The sequence below is a fragment of the Rattus norvegicus genome, chromosome X (genome assembly GCF_036323735.1).
Source record: "Rattus norvegicus strain BN/NHsdMcwi chromosome X, GRCr8, whole genome shotgun sequence".
NCBI lineage: Eukaryota > Metazoa > Chordata > Mammalia > Rodentia > Muridae > Rattus > Rattus norvegicus.
Genome location: NC_086039.1, coordinates 90,267,538 through 90,288,618, shown reverse-complemented (window position 1 = coordinate 90,288,618; position 21,081 = coordinate 90,267,538). Strand labels below are relative to the sequence as shown.

Genomic DNA, 21,081 nt, shown 5'->3' with positions numbered 1-21,081 from the left:
TAAGCTACAATCATATCAAACTTAAGGTATTCTAAACATATAATATAATATTTGAAATGAGAAAGAGAGAACCCACACAGGCAGTTTTAAAAAGATTGCATATTTCTCGCTGGACTAAAATCTAAGTCCCATCACTTAACACTCCAGTTGTTCTTTCATCTCCATTTGATTTCCTATTTCCTCTCCCACTTTCTCCTCCAAAGAAAATATAGCTGTACAAGGTTATTCCTGAAAGGAAAAGAAATTTTGCTTTGAAATATTTTGCCTGCCTACTTTTTTACCTGACACTTCTAGTGATACTCTCTAATACTCAGCATACACTTTGACACACTGAATGGTTAAATTTTAGAAAAGTAACACTCAAAATCTTTCCAAAGTTATGTTTGAACCTTCATAGAAATGTACATTTAAGTGTGCCTGGTAAATATGTATTGATAAAAGTAAACCAAATATTACAGAGCTTGTGTATTTTATCTATCTGTAGTAAATGGTCATTTCAGGCCACGTTAAAAATATTTATGTATTTTAATGTGTTAATATTTTATTCACTTGTTCTAAATATCAGGTCATTATATAGTGTATTTTATAACATAGTATTTACAATACAAGAGCAATTAACAGCCTCAATTTAAAAGAAAGTGTTGAACACAGATCTGAGTCCAAATAGGAAATTGCTTAGTTTAATAAAGCTACATATTTAACTTCTGATACACACACACACACACACACACACACACACACACACACTTGTATTTGAGCAAATGTACTTAAACAGTTGGATGAAACAATGTCTTAAAATTCTAAGTACACTGGAAAGTAGGAAAGATGTATCTGTCAATCTACCATGCAATATTTTATATGAACTCCTGGAGAATTCACTCCACATTTGTGAGCTGAAGGTTTTAGATTTAATATTTTTGGTCTTTGACATTTCCAGAGGCTCTTAGACCTGTCCTAGACTTAGTGTGCTATAATGTAAAGAGTGACATTCAACAACTATGTGTCGAATTCATTTTAACTTAAGTATTCATTACGTCTTATTGCAGATGTTAATTGCTCCTGACCTGTCAATATATAACCTTCTTAAAGTCGTTAATTTCTTAAATCTAAGGGCCATCTGTCACAATGCAGTTCAACTGTCACATGCAATGCATTACAATGCTGAAGGAGCCACAGCAGTTTTGGTATCAATGGTTAAAGACTCAAAGCAGTGAAGGTAGTAGTGCTTACAAAGCCAAAAGACAAGGACAGATATTGTATATGCTGCCTTTTGTGAACCTTCACAAGACAGGTGTGTTTTGCAAAGGACCTTGAAGTAATTTTCAGCTCCTTCATTTTCCATTTGAGGAAACTAGTACAGGGAGCTGAATTATTTGCTCAAGGCTACCCTGTATACACTAATAACTTATAAAATACCTGATGTTCACATAATTTGAATAAATCCCTGCTCTCACTTACCATGTCAAAATCCAAAGGAAAATATTTGTAACCCTGAAGACAAAACAATGTATTTGCATATTAGAAGCTTAATGTTTTTTGTTTGCTATGATACAAACCCACACAAGATTAACACTCATGTGCTTCAAATATGGTATGTCTAAAGAAAAACACTACTTAAAAATTATTGACAACTTTTTCCAAAAAAGAAAAAAAAACACACATAGAAATATAAGATGTCTTGCAAACATTGTGAATTAAGAGATAGCACTAAATATTTACTACATTAAATGGACTCAAACTTAATGGAGTGGTATTATGATGGATCATAATTTGAACTCTTCCTATAAATAAAATGAAGGGAATGTTTTAAGTGTCTGGAATGTATACTATTACCACATCAATAGTCCTACTATTTTATGAGGTACTTTTCACAAGATCAATATACAAAGTAACTAAATGGAATGAAAATACAATGAAAGCAGCCAAGTAACAAATTTGTTTTAATACACATAAAGGTACTCATATTTGAATTTTTATTTTTTAATCTAAGTCTCTTTTTGTCTTTTTTTTTACATTCAAAACTTGAATAAAATAAACTCATAGAAATAGGACAAAGCAAGGCAGAATCCAAGGAAAAGTCCTAGCTTAAAGACTGAAAACCAGCAATTTTTTTTTAACTTTTACTGACTAGATAGCTTTAACTAATGTCACTTGCCTGACCTTCAGAGGGGAAATCAGGAAAAACTATGTCTTTCATTTTCTATTCTGTTTATGTGGTACTAGAATTAATAATTACATTTAAAATAATATAAATATACAGAATGCTGTACATATTGAACAAGTTAAAAGAACGAATCAATTTGTAAAAAGAAGTAATAGTTGACTTTCATTTTATATGACGTTAGCAAATGAATTGCAAACCAATTTAAAAATTCAGTTTGTATTCTAAGTACAGTATATTGACAAGCTACAAGAAATGTTAAATTATCAACACAATTTAAATTGAATAAGGAAAAATCTGATTCTAGGATATCTTTTCCTTCTTATTACTTTGCTCATTTTATTACACAATCATCAACATTCTAGATGAATGGATTATGTGGATAAACATTCTTTCATATTTCTTATGGAAGTGAAACTATAATCATTGTCATTTTAGCTGTAAAAACTACTTATCAATATTTACAGCACTAGAAATATTCCTTTAAATTCTTGAATAATTGATGATCTTCGGGATGTAAACAATAATAGAAGCACTTATGATTTTGGCAAACCATTCTTTTAATTCTAAAACATAATTGAAGAGGCCAATCTTTTCACTTTTATTTGGCTGTTAATAAAAATGCAGTCTTTTATGTAAACAACAAAATCTCTAAGACAATTTCAAGCTAAACTAGTTTTCCTCTATTGATAAGTCTGTGTTTTATCATTGATGCTGCACGGCATATAAATTTTGAAGAGATGTGTCATATAAATCAGAGATTTTTGCTTTTTCAAACCATATTTTTGATATGCCTTTTATGATTAACTTCGGCCAAATAATTACACCATTTTCAAGCATGGTCAGTTTAAATATCATAAGCAAATCTATAATGTCAAGAAATCTTACCTAATTTTCTTCATTCTGGACATTGAATGATCAATAAAGTCTTCAGATAACAAAACTCTGCTCAGACAATGACAAGTAATTCAGAATGTTATAAAGAAATTTAATGAGTATAAACAAGTGGAGTCATTATATATTTTGCTTTCCCCAAGATAAAATTCAAATGTCTTTGATGAAAATAAAATGTAGATTGTATGACATATTTTCTTCCCTCTTATTTCCCAACAATATTGAGCCAAATTTATAAAACATAGAATAACATGAGAATCATTTCCTTTTCTTCATATATGTATATATATATATACACACATATATATATAGTGTGTGTGTGTGCATGTGTGTGTGTGTGAGAGAGAGAAAGAGAGAGAGAGACAGAGACAGAGACAGAGACAGAGACAGAGAGACAGAGAGAGAGAGCTTCTTTTATCTCTGGGTATGGTACATAAATATGTTAATAGAAACAAAAATTGGCAAAAGCTTATCTCGTCTGGGATCCTGAAGATGGAGCAGGAAAGAAAATTATTATTACTAAAACCAGTAAAAGAAATGACTCGTGAGAAGAGGACACACCAGAAAGGACAAAATGCAATGCAACTGTGTAAAGAATGTGTAGTGAACAATTATATACATTTGGAATACCACCAATGCACAATTTTTAAATTCCCTAAATACAACCAACAGAAAACAGGCATGGACAGACATCATACAAATACAATAAATCAAAGGAGTTCTACTAAAAATCTTGTTTGAAATTAAAGCAGCAAAAGACACAGAAACAATATTAAGTCATCTCGATGCAGTAAATTTTACATATTTGTAAACAATTTTGAAGCAGGAGTTTTTCTTTCTTTCTTTCTTTCTTTCTTTTTTCTATTTATGGAAAGTTATTGGAGTTATTGGAGAGGCTAAGGTACCTAATGTGCAGTAGGATATTTTTTTAAAAAATGGAGATTAATTAATCCAGAAATAAAGCAGTGAAGGAAAAGTGAAAAGTAAAACAGGGTACTGTTGTTTGCTACTGTATAAAGGACGGAAACAATATTTAACAAGTCTAAACCTGGCATTAGGGAGGGAGCTGAAATAAGGAATGGAAAAAGAAACAATGCAGGATGATGAGAGGGTTCACGGACGTGTGTGAAAATGGAGTGTGGTGGGCAAACCTGTGCTTGTAAATGGTAAAAACATGCGGATGTCTAGAACAAAAGGTCTTAGAGACACTCCACTATATTTTGGTGGAAGATGAAATATATACAAGATTGGGACAGGAAAGTGCAATTAGTAAAATTATATAAGTATGCAGATAATAAAAGGGAAACTATTTTCCCCACAGTAGCCTTCCTTTTTTATTTTCTATTGCAATTCATCAAATTATTTAATATAATTTTAAGTGCATTTCATAAACCACTCACTGCAAGATATTTCCTCCTTATTTTATTATAACATCGTTTCCTGATAAATCCTCAAAGGTGGCCAAAATCTACAAATTACACATACTTGTTAGCTCCACAGTAAGCCACAAATTCCTGCCACCATCCTTTCTTTACTACTTTATTCTCTAAAACCATCCATGTCTGCTTGTTGGCTCCCAGTGACTAGGTATGAATATTTTTATAGTCAAGAAAACATCCTTTTTTTCTTATGAACCTCCTAACCTCATAGCAAAAAATTAATCCCTCCGTTATGAACAATTAGAGCATTCACCACATCATATCAAAATTTTATGAGTCTCCTAGCTTAAATGGGCTTATGCCAAATTTTGCATAATCTCTTTTGGATTCTTAGAGTCTGGCACTTTGGTACAATAGTTGACTAATTCATGTTTGTGGATTCTTTGGTGAACAAATGAATGTCATCTTTCAAATATGTAAACCGAGATTATTGGAGGGAATTGACTTTCACGTCTTCATCCCCTGTATAGTTTTCTTTTCCACTAATAGAAAACGTGGCAACCATACGTATTTCCTGAATGTAGTTCAAAGCCAGTGGCTTGATCAGTCTTCTTGTCTGTATACCGTCCTGTGCTCCCCCAAGAATCTTTTAAATCTTGTCAAAAAGCTATGGTGAACTGATCCCATTAAGGGGGAGAGGGAGACAGACAATTTTTTCCTTTTAAAATACCTTACCAGATTTCTTCCTGACAACAACAATAAGGAAGCTTATTATCAGGAATTTCTATCTTGCATAAAGTTTTGAATACCAAGAGAAAGAATAATATGAAGCCTGCATCCTCTCAGCTAGGCCTTCCAGCTGCAGAAACCCAACATTAAGGACATCCATCACAACAGCACTTGGGTGATAAAGGGAGGGTGGGTCTTTAGCAAATGATTGAGCTCTAGAAAATGAATGTGGTTTTATGCTTGATCTGAGTTCCCTTCTTCCTGCATTTCAAACGCACAGCAGCTCTTAAGTTTGCGGGAGTGATATATCATGTAAAGAACGCTTTGTGTCAAAGGGAAGGAAAGAAAGGGGGGCAAGAAAACCCACATTTACAAAACGGAAGCTACTGTGCAATTCCCCTCTGCCTTCAAAGGAAATGCAGCAGCAAAGCAATTTGTTGTGATCCCCTAGAATCTAATTTCCTCAAGAATGTGACAACTGAGGGCTTCAGTTGATGTTGACATGCCCAGCTTGTGTCTCTTTCCTATTGCCTTGTACCACCTTGTCCAACTGCTCACTGGGATCCTTCTCTTGGAGGTAAAGAATAAATTGTTCGCACTAAGTGAGAAAAGGAATTGGTTTTGCTTTCAGGAAAGTGGGGTGTTGTTCCTCAAAAGCACTGGGGCACGTTATAAAGGGAAGCTACAGTAGGCTTCTGTCTAGTAAAAAAAAAAATACTATTCAGGAATCGTCCCAATTTGGCGCATTGGTCTATAGAAGTGACTCTGTAGCCTTGGAATTAAAAAGCACCGCAGCTCCTTGCCTGCTGCCAGAGCCAGAACCTGCTCAGTGTTCGACTTCCTATTTCCAGCCTCATATTTTTCATACAAGGGACTCCCCATCCAGAACATTCACCTTTGTCCCCTTCCCTCTCCACCCTATCTCCTGGAGAAAAGCACCCCCCCAACACACACACACACATACACACACACACACACACACACACACACACACACACACACACACACACCACAACCAGCAGCACCACCACCACCAAGAACTTGCTTCCTTAGGTTGCAGGCAGAGACGGGCAGGTGGGGGATGGGCGGTGGGGGTAAAGAATCTGAGATTCTTACATCTTTACTATTCACCTAGCATGGAGGGAGTGGGTGGTGCAAGACACGCTGGGATTTCAACCCTGGTACCTTGCTACTAGACGATTTAACTCAGTGTGAATAAAAAAAGGTAAGGGTTGGAACAGAGACAGGCTAAAAGGAGGGAGGGCACAGAGAGAGAGAGAGAGAGAGAGAGAGAGAGAGAGAGAGAGAGAGAGAGAGAGAGAGAGAGAGAGAGAGAGAGAGAGAGTCTGAAGGCCAAGTTCCAAAAGCTCAACGGACAGGCCGCACCTGCAGGGGAGGAGGTGGGGTCGGCAGTGCAGGAAGGGAGCCTAGGGACACAGGGCGGCTGCACACCGGGAGGGCGCCCCTCAAGTTGGCCTGCTTCCGCTCCCGACCCGCACTAGTCGCTCGCTCTCCAACCAGCCGGCCGACCCTCACTGCAGCTGACGTCATTGCCAGAGAAGGAGGGGCGGCCGGGATGAGGAGGACCCCAGCACAAACTACGTTCCCTGTGCTCGCTCTCTGAGGCTCTTGCGAGCGGCTTGGCAAACTCAGCGCCCTGGCGGCGGCGCCAGGACTTGAGCTGGGCGCGGCAGTTCTTAATTTAGCAGCAGGAGAAAGGTAGATTTAGACCTTGGCTCCTTCATCTCCTGGTTCTCTCTCAAAACCGCCCGCACACTGCCAGTTCTGCCTCGGATGAACCAAAGACAAGAAAGGTGAAACACGGATACATACTATCAGTTACTTTCATGGGCTCTCAAAAGCCTACTCCCCCAGCACAAAAACACAGGCAAAGATAGCCCTGAAGCTAGAGCCTGGACGGTGAGAATTTGAGAATTTGTTTCAAATATGATTAAAAGTGCAAGTCTTCCAAAGTTGCAGAGGCGCTAACCAGCGCACTCCCCCCTCCCCACAACTCCTTTCTTCGATCTTGAGTCACACTTCTTTTACTCCCTTTTTGCTTTCCTTTTTTTTCTTTTCATTTTTCTTTTCTTTTTTTTTTTTTAAAGGATGACAAGAGAGTCGCTTTAAGTCACCTAGTGTCTTCACCTTTTTGGTGTTGTGCTGTGCTAAGTGTTCAGAATTATCTGCCTGCTCCTCAGGTTGTTTGCTGGTTGCAGAGCGAGGACTACACACAGGGTCCTCTAGCCCCTATTTTTTAGCCCTTATTGCCCATGGCCTAGATTCTCAAACACTTTTTCACATTGGGTCCATTGTACAGAAACAGTCCCCATCGTGGTATAAATCTGCCTTTGCAAAGTTTCCTCCGTAGTAAGGGAAAGAACAGCATTAAGGTTTTGCTTTCATTGTTTGCTGCTGTTGCTCTTTAATTTTCTTTATTATTATTTTTTTTCTTTTGTCCTAGAACCCCTTCTCTTCCTGATTTACTTTGTTAGTGGGTGCCGCAATGGCGCAAGTTTGGACTCCCAGCCCCCTGAGACATTTTGGAAGGACACCCCGCTCGCAGAGGCGAGTGCTCGCCTGCAGGCGCGCGCTCACCTACTCCAAGCGCACATCCCAGTGCCCCGCACCCCAAGCCGCAAAGGCGGCTAACCTAGTGGAGCCTGGAATAAATCACAGGCAGCAAAGGGGCCATCTTCACTCAAACCCTAAAAAGTCTTTCCTTGGGGGAGACACGGAAGCGGATCCTGCCGTGCACTCTGGGACATTGACACCCCAGGGACTAGTCGCTTTGTGACTCTGAGCTCACAGAGAAGTGTCTCCAACGGAGCTATACTATCCTTGCGCTCTTCCAAAGTCTCTAAAGCAATGTGATCGCTTTTTAAAGTCACCTTTTCCACTGAAGCTCGTAGCAAGAGACATTTTCGGGAAAGGGACCGTTTTATACATGTTCTAGGAAGATCCTTCTTTTGTGGAAGGAACTGCTTTTTGGGTATCTCTTCAAAAATGTCATGTATTTATGACATAGGTGGGCGTTCTTTTGGCTAAGGAATTCCAAGCCATTTCTCTAGAGAAAAAAAAAAAAAAGGAACCCTTTTATGTTAGGCTTGACTTTATAAGTCTTTTTTTAAACCCCTCAATGAGAAAAGAACACTGGTTTTCAGCTACTGCTTTATAGGAAGTTGCATTTATAAAAGGGGGTCAGAATTCCCCACACCTACCATTTCCACATTCGCTAGGTCCCAGGGCAGGTAGAAAAGGGAGCATACCAGGAAGACCAATCCCACCGACTCTGGGCGCCCTGCTGTGCGCACAGTTTTCCGAAGCCCTGCGGCAAGGGTCGCTCCCCCCCGGGGTTTGCGCCATCAAACCTGGACTCAAATCGGAGCCCCCAGAGAGGAGCGCAGCTCGGCCTGCTTCCAGGATCCACCAGGAAATCACTGCTGGGGCATTGCCCCTCAGCTGGGCTTGTTCCAGACGTCTCCCCTAACCGTCTGGGGCGTCAACTCCGCATCGCCACACTTTCCCAGATCAGAGTTTCATTCAGCTTCGCTGAAGCTGGCAGAATCAGTTAAAGTGAAAGACCTTTTTGCACAATCCATGTCGGAGAAATTCATGCGCGGACACTTTTCTGACAAAAGTGAGAGTTTTAGCAAAGTAACCAAACCAAGTGGAGGCAGTGCCAAAACATTTTCTTTGGGAGCTCATCTCCGGGGTTTGCTGTTTTTCTTACCTCTAGGGAACAGAACTCAGAAGGGAGGGCACCAATAGCATTTCTAAAAGCATGCTGTGGTCAACTGTCCAGATCCCAGGCGCAGGCAGTCACCGCGTCCTAAGCGCAGGACATGCCATGGGTCCCCAGCCTCAGCGGCTCTGGCTCCCGAACCCGATACTTACCTACTGTTTAGACTCCTCTTGAGTAGAATGAAGAGGGGGGACGAAAAAGGAGAAAAAAGGCTTCCGCCCGCTCCACAGAGACTGCGATTGCTGTAGCGGGATCTACCGCCACAGCTCGCAGTCCGCGGAGCAGCTGTTTGTCTTGGAGGTTGGTTGTGAGGCTGGTCTGGCGGCCCGGGCTAGCAGGGCTGCCTGTGTCGCCTGAGTAGCTTCTGCCTCCGCGACTCCTTGCACTGTGGTAGCCTGGCTTTCCGCTTTGCTGCGCGGGCCGCTGCTGGCTGCTCCGGCTCACAGCTACTCCCGCCCTGACAGTTCGTCGACTGCAAGGAGCCACTGCCAAGCCAGCCCTTTTCAATGGCGAGGGGGAGGGACTAAACAGCAGGGGGAAGGGGGGACAGAAGGGGGGTGAACGAGTGGAAGGCGGGGGAAAAGGAGTGAACCAGTGTCCTAGCCGCCTGCTGGGAGGGGATGGCGCAGCACCAACTGATGGGTACCCCCTTTTGTCCCCACTCACTGCACCCCCCCATCCCACTCCAGCTCAGGAGGCGGCCATTCCCAGAGGATGAAGAACCCCAGGAGCGGTGCGGGGGTGAGATTGAGGTAAGCTTGGGAAGTTACGTCTTGTGGCCCAGAGAAGGAAGCAGAATGCGCTCTGCCTGAAAGCTCCTTTATGGGACTGGATGCTTAAGGGGAACACACTGAGCAGAATAAGTAGGGCAAGCATCTCCCCCCCCCCGGGTGGTGCCCCTCTGCTTGCACTTTAGTTCTCCTCTTTAAGTTTCACTCCTTTACATCATCTTACAGAAGTTTGATTTTTCTTGGTATGTGTGCTTTCTTGAGATTCCTCTGTCTCAGTTGACTCCAGCTAGAGAACCAACAACAAGCAACACCGTTTTCTCATACAAAGGATATTTAGGGCACACTAGGGGAACTAGGGGCAAGAGCCAAAAGAAGTCACTATTTGAGCCAAGTGCCTGTTTCTGAATATATCATATCTAACTGTGAGCAATCTCAGAGACCTTGGCTGCCTGTACACACACATTCTCCTGTGTGGGGTAGGGTGGAGTGAGAGTGTCTGTGGAGGAAACACAGCGTTTGGCTATCCCAGAGGAAAACTAAGGGTATCATTAAAAGGGTCAGGTCTGAGGGGAAAGGGTGGTGTCACTATATGAACAATGTGGTTTGAAAGCAGTAAAGGATACCAGACAAGGAAGTACCCAGTATGGAGCTGCACGCCTAATGCTTGCCAATAAGCTTGGCAGCTCAGTTAGTGAAGCCTGCCTGGCATAGGGTGTCAGGTCTCTGGAGAGCACTAAAGCATCAAAGGTCACTGTGTCAGGTGTGTGGCTCAGATAAGTCATGAATACCAAGAAGCAAAAGTTAATTTCCTACCTATAAAATAGGCTCAAAAACAAATAACACCCAGACCTCTCTGGTTCTGCCAGAGAATGAGACAGGTGAATTGTCTGAATTAGCCTGCACAAAATATGTGCATTTTAGAAAATAATCCACTTCCTTTCCTTAATGTGTAGAAAAACTTAGATTTCCCAATCTTCAGTTTAGTTCTGAAAGGGAAAGATGAATTTTTTTTTTAGTTTTTTTTTTTTTTTTTTAGTTTTTTTTTCCCTTCTGAAATAAAATGAGAAAAAGTACACTGCTTTCAGGCATTAAAATCTATGTATTCTGTTAATGCTTTCTTAAGATTTCTATCTAAATTTAATGTAAATTTGATTTTAATCTTGTATACTGATGGGAAAATAGAATGAGAGATTGCATCTGCAAAGGAACAGAATATGAAAAACAAAATAGTCTGCTAGTTATTGTTGCTTGATTTTCTTGAATAGCATTTTTACAGAAAGTTCTTTTGAGGGAAAATTTTTATGAATCCTTGCTCCACTATACCCCACTTTATTTTCCTAACCCCCTTCCAAATTCCAATTGTATTTTTAACTTTAACTTAAAATCTTGCTTTACAAATTCCTCAAATCTTTTTTGTTGTATTTATTTCTTATACCTGAAGCCACTGCTTAGAGAAACCTCCACACGGCAGTTCAGTGCAGTCTGCGTGAAATAAAAAACAAGGAAGTGTTTTCTTATATTGGTCCAGGGAGACACTTTAGCATTACATTTTATTCCTCTTGTATCTCTGACTTCATTATTCATAGTATCTAGCAGTGCTCTGTTCTCTTTGTCAGAGCAAGGAAATGTGTAGGAGATGAAATCAGATGCTGTCAAATAGTTACTGGTCTGATTCTTGGATGTTGCTCTGTTCGGTGACACTATCATAGGGGATGGCAGTAACTCAATGAAAATAAAATCACTGATTGATCTAGAATAGTGTGGCAAATCCATGTCACGGGGATATTTTCAAACCACAAATTATTCTCCACAACACCTGGAGTGGGTATCAATCAATTGCTTTCCTAAGATTTCCATCTCAATTTGATGTAAAGGGAGAGAAACAGTAATTAGCTGCTCTTAAAGCTATTGTCATGTCAGAATTATGTTGTTAATGTTATTAACTCGTTCTATAATTCCTCGACCAATGGTCATAAAGCACAGGTAATTTGTGTAAGGATTTATACATTACGTTTTGTTTCTGGCATTCTGTTCAAAGTGAATTAAACATCCAGCAAATGAATGCTTAGTAGTTAGTATGGATTCTTCTGTAGTATAGAATGAAATATTTTATTTTATGTGTATAGTCCAAAAGAAAACCATGTCTGTGGCATCGAAGCATTCCTTGTAGACCAAGGAGACTCTACAAGTTGAACTAAGTAACCCTGAAATTCCTCTGAGAAAAAGAAAATGCAGTTTGTTGAAAAGACTGACAGAAATCCACATCTGAAAATAATAAAAGAAATTTCCCCAATTACCTCATTGCCTGTGTTCTGACTGATGGTGGCACCAGTGAGCAATGAAATAAGCTGAAGCCAGAACACCTGGCAAAAGCAGACTGAATTCTAACTCTGAAAGAACTGATAAGAACCTTGCATTTCCTGCAGAGAGAAGGACCCCTCTGTGACTAAATGAATTTATGGACCGTCTGCATTATTAAACAGCACTATTAATCCTCAAAAACTACTTCTCGAGGTAGATATTATTAGCTTCTCAAATAAGGAAATAAGAATACATAAAAATGCCAAAGAGTTGGAAAACCCAAGCCTGCACTGTTTATAATACTGTTTGTTCTCCAAGCACATGTGGTTTCAGATTGTGTGGCTATAAAATGTAAATTCTATAAAAAATCTTGCAATTAACAAAGCTTTCAAAAGTCAGAAGGATACTATGTCTATGTGTTGTTACAAAAACTGATATGATGCAACTGTGGTATTCACTACAGTTTTTTCAATGTCCCAGTTAGGATCCTGAATGATGATTCTGCTATGCATATAAAAGTATAATTATGACAACATATATCATGTAAGTATGGAAATATGCTTTCTCTCTTAACTTTAGCCATAAAGTGTTATATGATTATATAATTGATAAGATATTTTAAAAAATCTTTAATGAGTAAAGATGTTTCTCAAATGTAGGAGAACTGAATACTGAGAAATAAAGTCTGTTAATGTTAAGAAAGATTGGGCAGGCATATCCTCGTAGCAAAAGACCACTATTGGCACAGCCTGTTGCTGTATTTGTTACTCATTCTGTCAAAATCAGTTTTGACGTAAGATTAATGAGGATAATCATTATTTTACTTCAGTTTCCCTTACATTAAAATGCTGCTTATCAAGTAATCTGCTTATAATTTGCTTTCCCATGTGAACATTGTGCAAAGGAAAACACACTGGTCATGCAGATTAATCAGAACAAGCACATTTTGTCTCTTATATGACAGCTGCTTTATACAAAATTTCAGCCATTTTGTGCTGTACTAAACAACTAGTACTGTACATTGTGAACAAATAATGTAGCCAATAGATGACAATGGCAATTTGGAAATTAGATAAGGCAGGATAAAATGTATCTCCCACATTTATATGCTTAATATTTAAGCAATAACAACTGTAATTATTAGCAAACAATGATGATCAATGGGGAAGAAAGGGACAGCAGTTTTAAATAAAGAGGGAGTCTCAACTTTGCCACTTTCCACTATGTTGCTGCAAACAAATAAACCTCCAAGGCGAGTATTTTTCAGGAAGATAACCACTGTGTTTATCTTTCCACGTGTGACTCCTGAGTCCATAAAATGTGATTCTCAATTTGAGTTATACTGGGAGAATAAAATCATGCCAAATTTTGAAGATTTCTTTGGATGTGAACGTACACATACATATATAAAAGATATCAATTTTGCATACCAATGTCACTATGTAATGTCCATATTCTGCACAATTGAATAAAGCTATCATTCAAATTAATTGCTTTTTGTAATTGTACTGACTCCAGACAAAATTAAAGCTATATTTTTGAACTTTTAAAACATTTAGGTACAGAGTTGTCTTCTAAACAGATTCTGTCACTCATCAAAATGTGAGGGATAGCATTACCCACCTCAATATGTGTATGTGATTTTTAAAAAGATAATTTACCTACTATGTTCAGTACTGCTAGATATTAAATTAAAGAGTTGTCATTCTCCAAGATACACATGACAACTGGCATGATGCTGTAATATTTAAGAATAATAAATTATATAAAAATTTAGAAACTATGTACATACACAAGCTAAAGTCTGCAAACCGTACAAGTAGACAAGAACAGCATTAAATGTAGAATTTAAATATGGAGAGATAAAAGAAAGCTTGTTTTTACAGCCCCCAAGTAGTTACTGATTGTAACTGAGAATTTTTCTTTTTTCCGTTTTTCATTCCCCTTCACGTACTTAGCTGAAAATCATATGCATAACTTAACTGGAGACACTAGAGGGTGCTATTAGTGAAAGCTTAGAAACACAGTTTTCTAAAACCCATCCCCCTCCCTAGCATTATCAAGGATTAGAATTTGAGAGGGACATACCTGGGAAGTGAAACTAACAGTTTTTCCCTCCTAGAGGTAACTTGTAGGGTTTTGCTTTCTTTTTCTGTTTCTGTTTCTTTTTCTTCCTTTTCTCCTAGGACTACCACATTGCAGAAACAATATTAGGTGTTTGCAGTACTACTTGGGAAACATTGGAAACCCTGAGTTGGTTCCCTATTCCTAAATACTAAATGATAAAGGGGCAGGGAAAGGGGGAAATTCAATAACAGGTTCTCAGCGAAGAAAGGTTTTTATAATAATCCCTGAAGACTTTAACAACCTCTTTAATGAAGTAGTGGTAGAATAACTGTGAGTGATCAGGGCATGTGAGATTTTCCTTTTAGGCTTGAATAGTTTGACACTTGGAGTGGACAAAAGCTGCAGCCTAGTTTTTTCTCCTAAGCCCAGAGAATGACAGCCGTGTCCATATAGCTGAACTTTGCTGAAGCACAGGACTCTAATTATTGTCAGGGAATGAGTACGCATGAATACTAGTAGTTGCCGTTTTTCACTAAAGAATATATTGTGTGGTACTCTCACGTATCCATACTGTTTCAAATGAAACTCTTTAATTTATGTGTGGTCATTAGTTGTATTGTACTGTCAGGAGATGAGCAAGAAAAAACAATCTCTTTAAGGAGTAAAAATAGAGAATATTATTAACTAACAACTTCTATCTTTATTTCTTTAGGAGAAACTTTAGCTTATGTTATTCAGGAGCTGTTCCATAAGGAAAAAAAAAACTCACAAATACTACTACTACTACTAATAAACCTGAAAGTTATTTTGATTGTTAAATAAAACTAAATTCTATCTTTCTTGTTTATTTAATATTTGTGTGAATTTTTTATCTTGCCAACATTCTGATTTAGCTCTCTCTTTAACTAAGTGGGTATCACATAATGCTTTAAGTTTAAGAAACACACACACACCACCACCACCACCACCACCAACAACAACAACAACAACAACAACAGCACCAAAACAAGGATCTGTTGAAAGGACATCTATTTTGTTTAAAGTTTATAGACTAATCTCAGACTATTCCAAGCCTTCTTTACTTCTTAAGCTTCTTTATTTCTATGATATGACTATGAGCTAAGTAGATTTAAATTTGTGTAGCTTGTGAAATCTGCTCTATTTTCTAATGTATGATAACACTTGTAGTGTGCGTACAGAAAATTATGAAAAGGCAAAATACCCTTAAGAATAATTATGGCTGTGATTTAGTCAAATAAAGGTATTTAATGGATGGCTATTTTTGAGCTGTTTTTCATTGACTGCACTACTTCACATATTATTAGTATAAATGACTATAAAATACATACTCAACATGATTTTTTTCATTTCAAATTAAATGGTTTCTAGTTCTTCATTATAAAATCTTAGCTGTTCTCAAATATGAAAAGGCAGCTAGTCTTAAGTATTCAATTTGTTTCTTTCCACAGAAGGTGAAAATGAATGCTTCACTTTACTTTCAGGTTTAAAGAAAGATGTGTTGAATTTTTAAATAAATAGTTACTTCCTGAGTAAAATTTAAATGTGGTGAAACCATAAATACAATTGCACACATTGTTAACCCTCTTGGGACTATCTTTTTGACTGGCTAGATAGTAAAAGTGAAGGATTTGGAGCACAGAAGATTACTCTAGGATCAAAGGTGTAATTTTTATACCCTCCCATCTCTTTTTTTATTAGTGTTTAGCTTTCTTGTGTAAGTTCAATAAATAGTAGCTTTACTGTCACTGTCATTCCTAATTGTCTATTTTCTACAGTTAGACAGTTAATTAATTACCTCTTTCATGGCTGTAACTAGATATGTGACAAAACAACTTAAGTAAAGAAGAGTTGCTTTTTCTTCTTTCTTACAGATTGAAGGAATAAATCACAGCGTGGAAGGCAATGGCAGCTTGGAGTGATCAGTGACAGGAAGTAGAGGTCAATGAATGCTTGGGACTTCAGCCTTTTTTTCCCCCTGTTTATTCATTCCAGAATGTCAGCCTATAGAAATGAAGTTTTAGGATAGGTTTTACCACCTCTATTAACTCAACCTAGAAACTTCCTTGAACATGCCTAGAATGTATTTCCTTATTGAACTTAAATCCCAGCAAGTTGATACTCATGATTAAGGTTAACTATCTCACTTATCTCCCTCAGTGATGCGAGGATATTCTAGTATTCATTATTAAATCAGGCTTTGCTATTCACAGTGAGGGCACACTGCCTAGTATCCCTTATCTCCTTTCTCATGCCCTGAATTCAGTGCTGTAACAGAACTTTCTACTTCCCTCAGGATTACATTCTTGATAAGACACATTTCTAAGCAGAGTCAGTACAAATACCTAGATTAACGTCAGACATTACCTTCTTATTTTAATTTTACTTTTTTGAACTATGTATTACTATATGATTCTGGAGTGAATCAACATGCTGATAGATGTGCAGTTCATCATAAAATATAAAGAATGTTACTCAAAGCTATTCATAAGACTTGAGCAATGTAAATAAATTAAAAGCCACGAACCTATCAATTATAAATGATTCTCCAAAAGGTGACCATAAAGTTGTAACAATATTTGAACAAATAGCAATAATAAGAAAGCACAAATAAAATGGAAGAGTATGAAATCACAAAGTTATAAAGGTATTAAGTAACATAGGCTTTCAAGCATCATATGTGTATGAATTATTAAAATTTCTACTTTCTTTACAGGTATCAGTTAGAAAACATAACAAAGAGATATCTGAAAAAGCAACATTTTGAAAACACATTTACAAGATAAAGTATGTAGTGGCTTTGAGGTATCTCTCAGTCAAGTTTTTAAGTCAAACTTAAAAAAAAAAGAGGTATATCTACAAGCTTAGTTAAGAACATCAAGAATTACATACTTTTAACCAAGTGCTGAAAATTTCATAAAAGACTAAGTGCTACTAAAATATTTATTAGGTTAAATTTTATTTCTAACTTTATGATACAACAGTCTTTATTCAAATGTCTTTATACACAGCCAGTTTTAAAAGTAACACAAATGAAAAAATTCTCAGAAATTTCCTGATTTACTATAAAGACCTATTTGGATCTGATATATAATGTAGACCAACACAACTGTCAAATAAATTATATTTTTACATTACATTTACTCTATCAAGGAGCCATAACTGTAAGTTCAATAAAATCTTAATGGAATTAACTTGGCTTAGATTTCTACTTAATTCTTAATAAATAAGAAGAAAAAATAAAAGATGGTGTTTTGTCCCAAATCATACCTAAGAACTAGTAACTCAGACTCTGTCTCAGAGAAAGAGAGTAGGACATAAAAACTAGACATCCTCTGATTCCTAAGGGAAGACAAATAATAAGTATCCTTTTTAACTTCTCTTATTTTCTTTCTCCTTCAGCTTTACTACCATTATTTTAACAACTGATCTTATACTTCTTTCTATTTTTGAACAAGTACTATACTATAGTAAAATATTCCTCTGGAGACTGAGATGGGAAGACAACATAGAGGTGCTAGGGGTAAAATAGAAAGTTGAGGAAACCTCTACTTTCACAATAATATTCTCTGTAGAATTTGGAAAGAAGAAAATAGTGTTAGGTTTTAGTAAGAAATGGAGAAAAACAAATTGGTGTTCAATTCCTATTCTTAAATTTCTACTAAACTCTGATCTCCTTAGATGCAAGTTTAGGTAGAGACATGGGCAATAAAACTTGCCAACCCCATTATGACTAACTTATGTGCTTTGCGTGCCATGTTGCAATAACTGAATAGCTATTCATGTTGTTAAAATCCATCCTACTTTTGGGAGTGCTGCTGTGTGTAACACATCAAAATTTAAAAAAAATGAAGTTGTAATTACAAGACTAAACTTTGTACATGGAAAATGGAAAAAAAATGATAATTTACATGTTCTATAATAAATGATTCTGTTCTTATTAGCCTTGAACTAATGTATAGCATTTTTGTCTAGAAGTAAAATTAGTCTGAGATTTATTGGGAAAATCAAATGAGATAATGAATATAAAAACATCTGATAGAGTACCTAGCACTAATATTTTAATTTTCCTTAACACTATAAAAATTAGATTTTCTGAGACACACAAGGAATCTCTGAGTGAAAAGAATAGGAGATAGCTGTATTATCCATTCACTATCTCTTTATAAAATTCAATAATTTACTTCAGAAACTTGCAAGCTATTCTTTGTAATTTTTTCTAGACATTGTTTTATAGATGTGGTTGATAGATTATATAATGTTAAGAATAACCAAAGGGAGGAAATAGTAACCTTAATTTATTCCAGCAAATGAGTATCTAGTGAACATAAGTCAATGTTTAACCTCTTTGAAAAGTTTCTGAATGCTTAAATATAATCCAAAATTAATAGCACTGCAGTAATTAGGGATGTGTGTGTGTGTGTGTCTGTCTGTCTGTCTGTCTGTCTGTCTGTCTGTCTGTGTATCTGTCTGTGTATCTGTCTGTGTATCTGTGTGTCTGTGAAATTACTTCCCACAGTTGACTTGTTGAACCACAGGCATACTAAACCCTTTTTATATAGTTTACTGCATTTGGTAAAGTTTGATTTATATTAGTTATAGTAGATTATATTAGTTAAATATATTATATTATATTATTCTTAGTAATGTCAAAAGAGCTAGCTTTCTGTTTATAGTAAGAGCCAATATTCACAGCAAAATAACTACAAATTTGCCACATAAATGGGTGAATAAAGAGAGCATAGTTCAATCAACATCTAGCATGACAAAATCAAGGTTGGAGACCAGCAAGGCCACAAGGCCAGTGAGTCCCAAAACTGTACAGAGTAAGCAACATACTAGCCAAGGTCAGCATCTAACAGAAAAGAAGAAAACAATAGACAAAGCAGGACTCTGAACCCAGGTTCTTTGGGAGAACAGCATGTGAAAGGCACGTGATCCTCTCCACAGTTAGGATAGATTAAATAGTACAGAGAATGAAGCTCAGTAAGCGATACACAGAGAATTCATCAGTCTGGCAGAGATTATTTCTTTGCCCAAATCCAAAGAAACTTTTTATAAAATTTACACAAAATTCCTCATGACAGCCCTTAGAATATTCTCTTGTAGTAGTTCTGCTTGTTTGTTCTATGTAATAAAATCTTGGAATTACTCCTCAGTTTTCCTTAAATTTTCACTTTTCTTATTTTCCCTACAAAAGTCTCCTTTCTCTTTGTTTACATTCAAGTGTCTGAAATAACTGGTATTGGCACAAGACACCCCAAGATTAAGTTCTCAGAAGGAAGGAGATTTATTTGCCCCAAAGGGACAAAAGAGCACTTACGAAGAGACAACAGGAGATAGAGGACTAGGCAGTAGGGAAGGGGACAAGGGAGAGGGGGAAAGAGATATTTGCTCCTGGGAAACAAAGGACTGTTTCTGGATATAGAGGAGAGAGATGTGGTCCACACACAAATGGTTGTTTATAAAGGTAAATCTTATGTTAGGATGCATTGATCTGTTTTGATTGGGCATATTAATCAGGTGAGTAAAAAGGGGGTTTTGGTTGCTGGACATCAATACTTTCATATCTAGACCTTGATTGTCAGTCTCAGGAGAAAGATGTGGTGTAGAAAAAATAAGAGAATAGACCTTGGTGTCTAGTTTTAGGTAAGAAGTCATACCTACTCCACCTTGGGACTGCCCTCTAACTTAAATAAAAAGCCTGAGACCTTGACCTACAGCAGAACCCAAGCTACTCCAACCTAGTAGGAAGGACCCCAGGGCTTAACATTGGGCAGAATTACTCCTTAGCTACTTCATAGGAATGGCTAATTAAAGATTGGTCTTGTTTCAGATGTACTTTCAGACCTTTTGTTATTGCATACTGTCTTGCTTCAGAGCACCTACCTAACTGTTGGCTTATAATGGACATTCAGTTAGATACTTGCCAGGATAGACTCGCCCCTCACTTACTTCCATTTCTTATAAAACCTTGTCCTGCTGAAGGTTCGAGGCTGCTCTGCCTTTCCTTCCTGTCTTGCTGTGTCAGAGTTGAGTTGTAGGAGAGCCCAAGAACAAACTTGTAAAAAAGAGACCCTAATGCTAATCAGAAATTGCTTCCTGGCAGAACATAGGAATTCAAGGCAAAAGGAATGGAGCCAAGGGTAAGGCCTGCTAGAAGCATATGTGCATACCCAGGCCAGACAGGGTGGGTCCCTTCAGTATCTATGTATTTATATCATTTTTTCAGGTATGGGAGACAAAGAATTTGGGAGCTATTAACCTAGGTTGAATTTGTTAACTGTTGTTGATCTAGTCCTGAGTTATTTGGTCACGAAATTTTAAGCTAAGATATTCTCAAAACTCTGTATCAGTAGGTGCTTAAAATGAATAAAATTAATATGCTATAATAAAAGTTATGTAAGTGTGGTCATTCTCTCTCAAAATATTTGTTATTGAGACAGGGTCTCACTGTGTAATCCAAGCTGATCCTGATTCTGCTTTCAGGGTGCTAAGATTATGTTTGTTACTATACCTGGGTATCAAAATCTACTGTTTATTAAGATAAATACGATATTACTTCATATATATATATATATCTACCATTGTTATTTCAACTCATCAATAAATAAAACACAACAATTTAAGCACAAACACTATAATATTACAACAGTCCCATCTGAAAATTGGTATTGCTTCAAAACCCCTAATGTGTAACAAAGGCATGATTCACATCCTAGGCAAGAGAAAACTAAAGAGTGTAAGGTTTCATTATGTTGCTTTAAACAATACATAATTTAAAATTTGTTTTGGGAAATTTCTACCTCATAGTGTTCAAACACAATGGGTCACAATTGAAAGCAGCTATTGTCAACTTGATGTAATTTAGAATCACCATAAAAAAAAACCCTCTCTGGTCATATCTGTGAGGAAGTTTCTGTATTATATTTAGTGAAATGGCAAGATGCACCCTAAATGTGAATGGTACCATTCCTTTGAATGGAGTCCTGCACTGAATACAAATTGACACATTACTGCAATGCATTTCCCCAACATTTTGCACTACTTATACTT

The 21,081-nt window shown here is 37.2% G+C and overlaps 1 protein-coding gene and 1 long non-coding RNA gene across 5 annotated transcripts in view; one reads left to right on the top strand and one right to left on the bottom strand.

The window, feature by feature from the left end:
- Positions 1–9,428, bottom strand: part of Pcdh11x (protocadherin 11 X-linked) — a 695,481-nt gene extending 686,053 nt beyond the window's left edge. The window contains exon 1 of one of the 4 annotated variants that reach the window (XM_039099733.2): positions 9,061–9,428. The gene's annotated coding sequence lies outside the window, so the exon portion shown is untranslated. The remainder of the gene's footprint in view (positions 1–9,060) is intronic. The other 3 variants (XM_039099735.2, XM_039099734.2, NM_001271228.1) reach the window with 3 other exon arrangements.
- Positions 9,429–9,461: 33 nt separating this feature from the next.
- On the top strand, positions 9,462–17,976 carry LOC108349237 (uncharacterized). The gene is made up of 3 exons (XR_001842740.3): positions 9,462–9,660; positions 12,421–12,483; positions 15,900–17,976. It is a non-coding gene; the product is annotated as an uncharacterized LOC108349237 (long non-coding RNA).
- Positions 17,977–21,081: the final 3,105 nt, after the last annotated feature.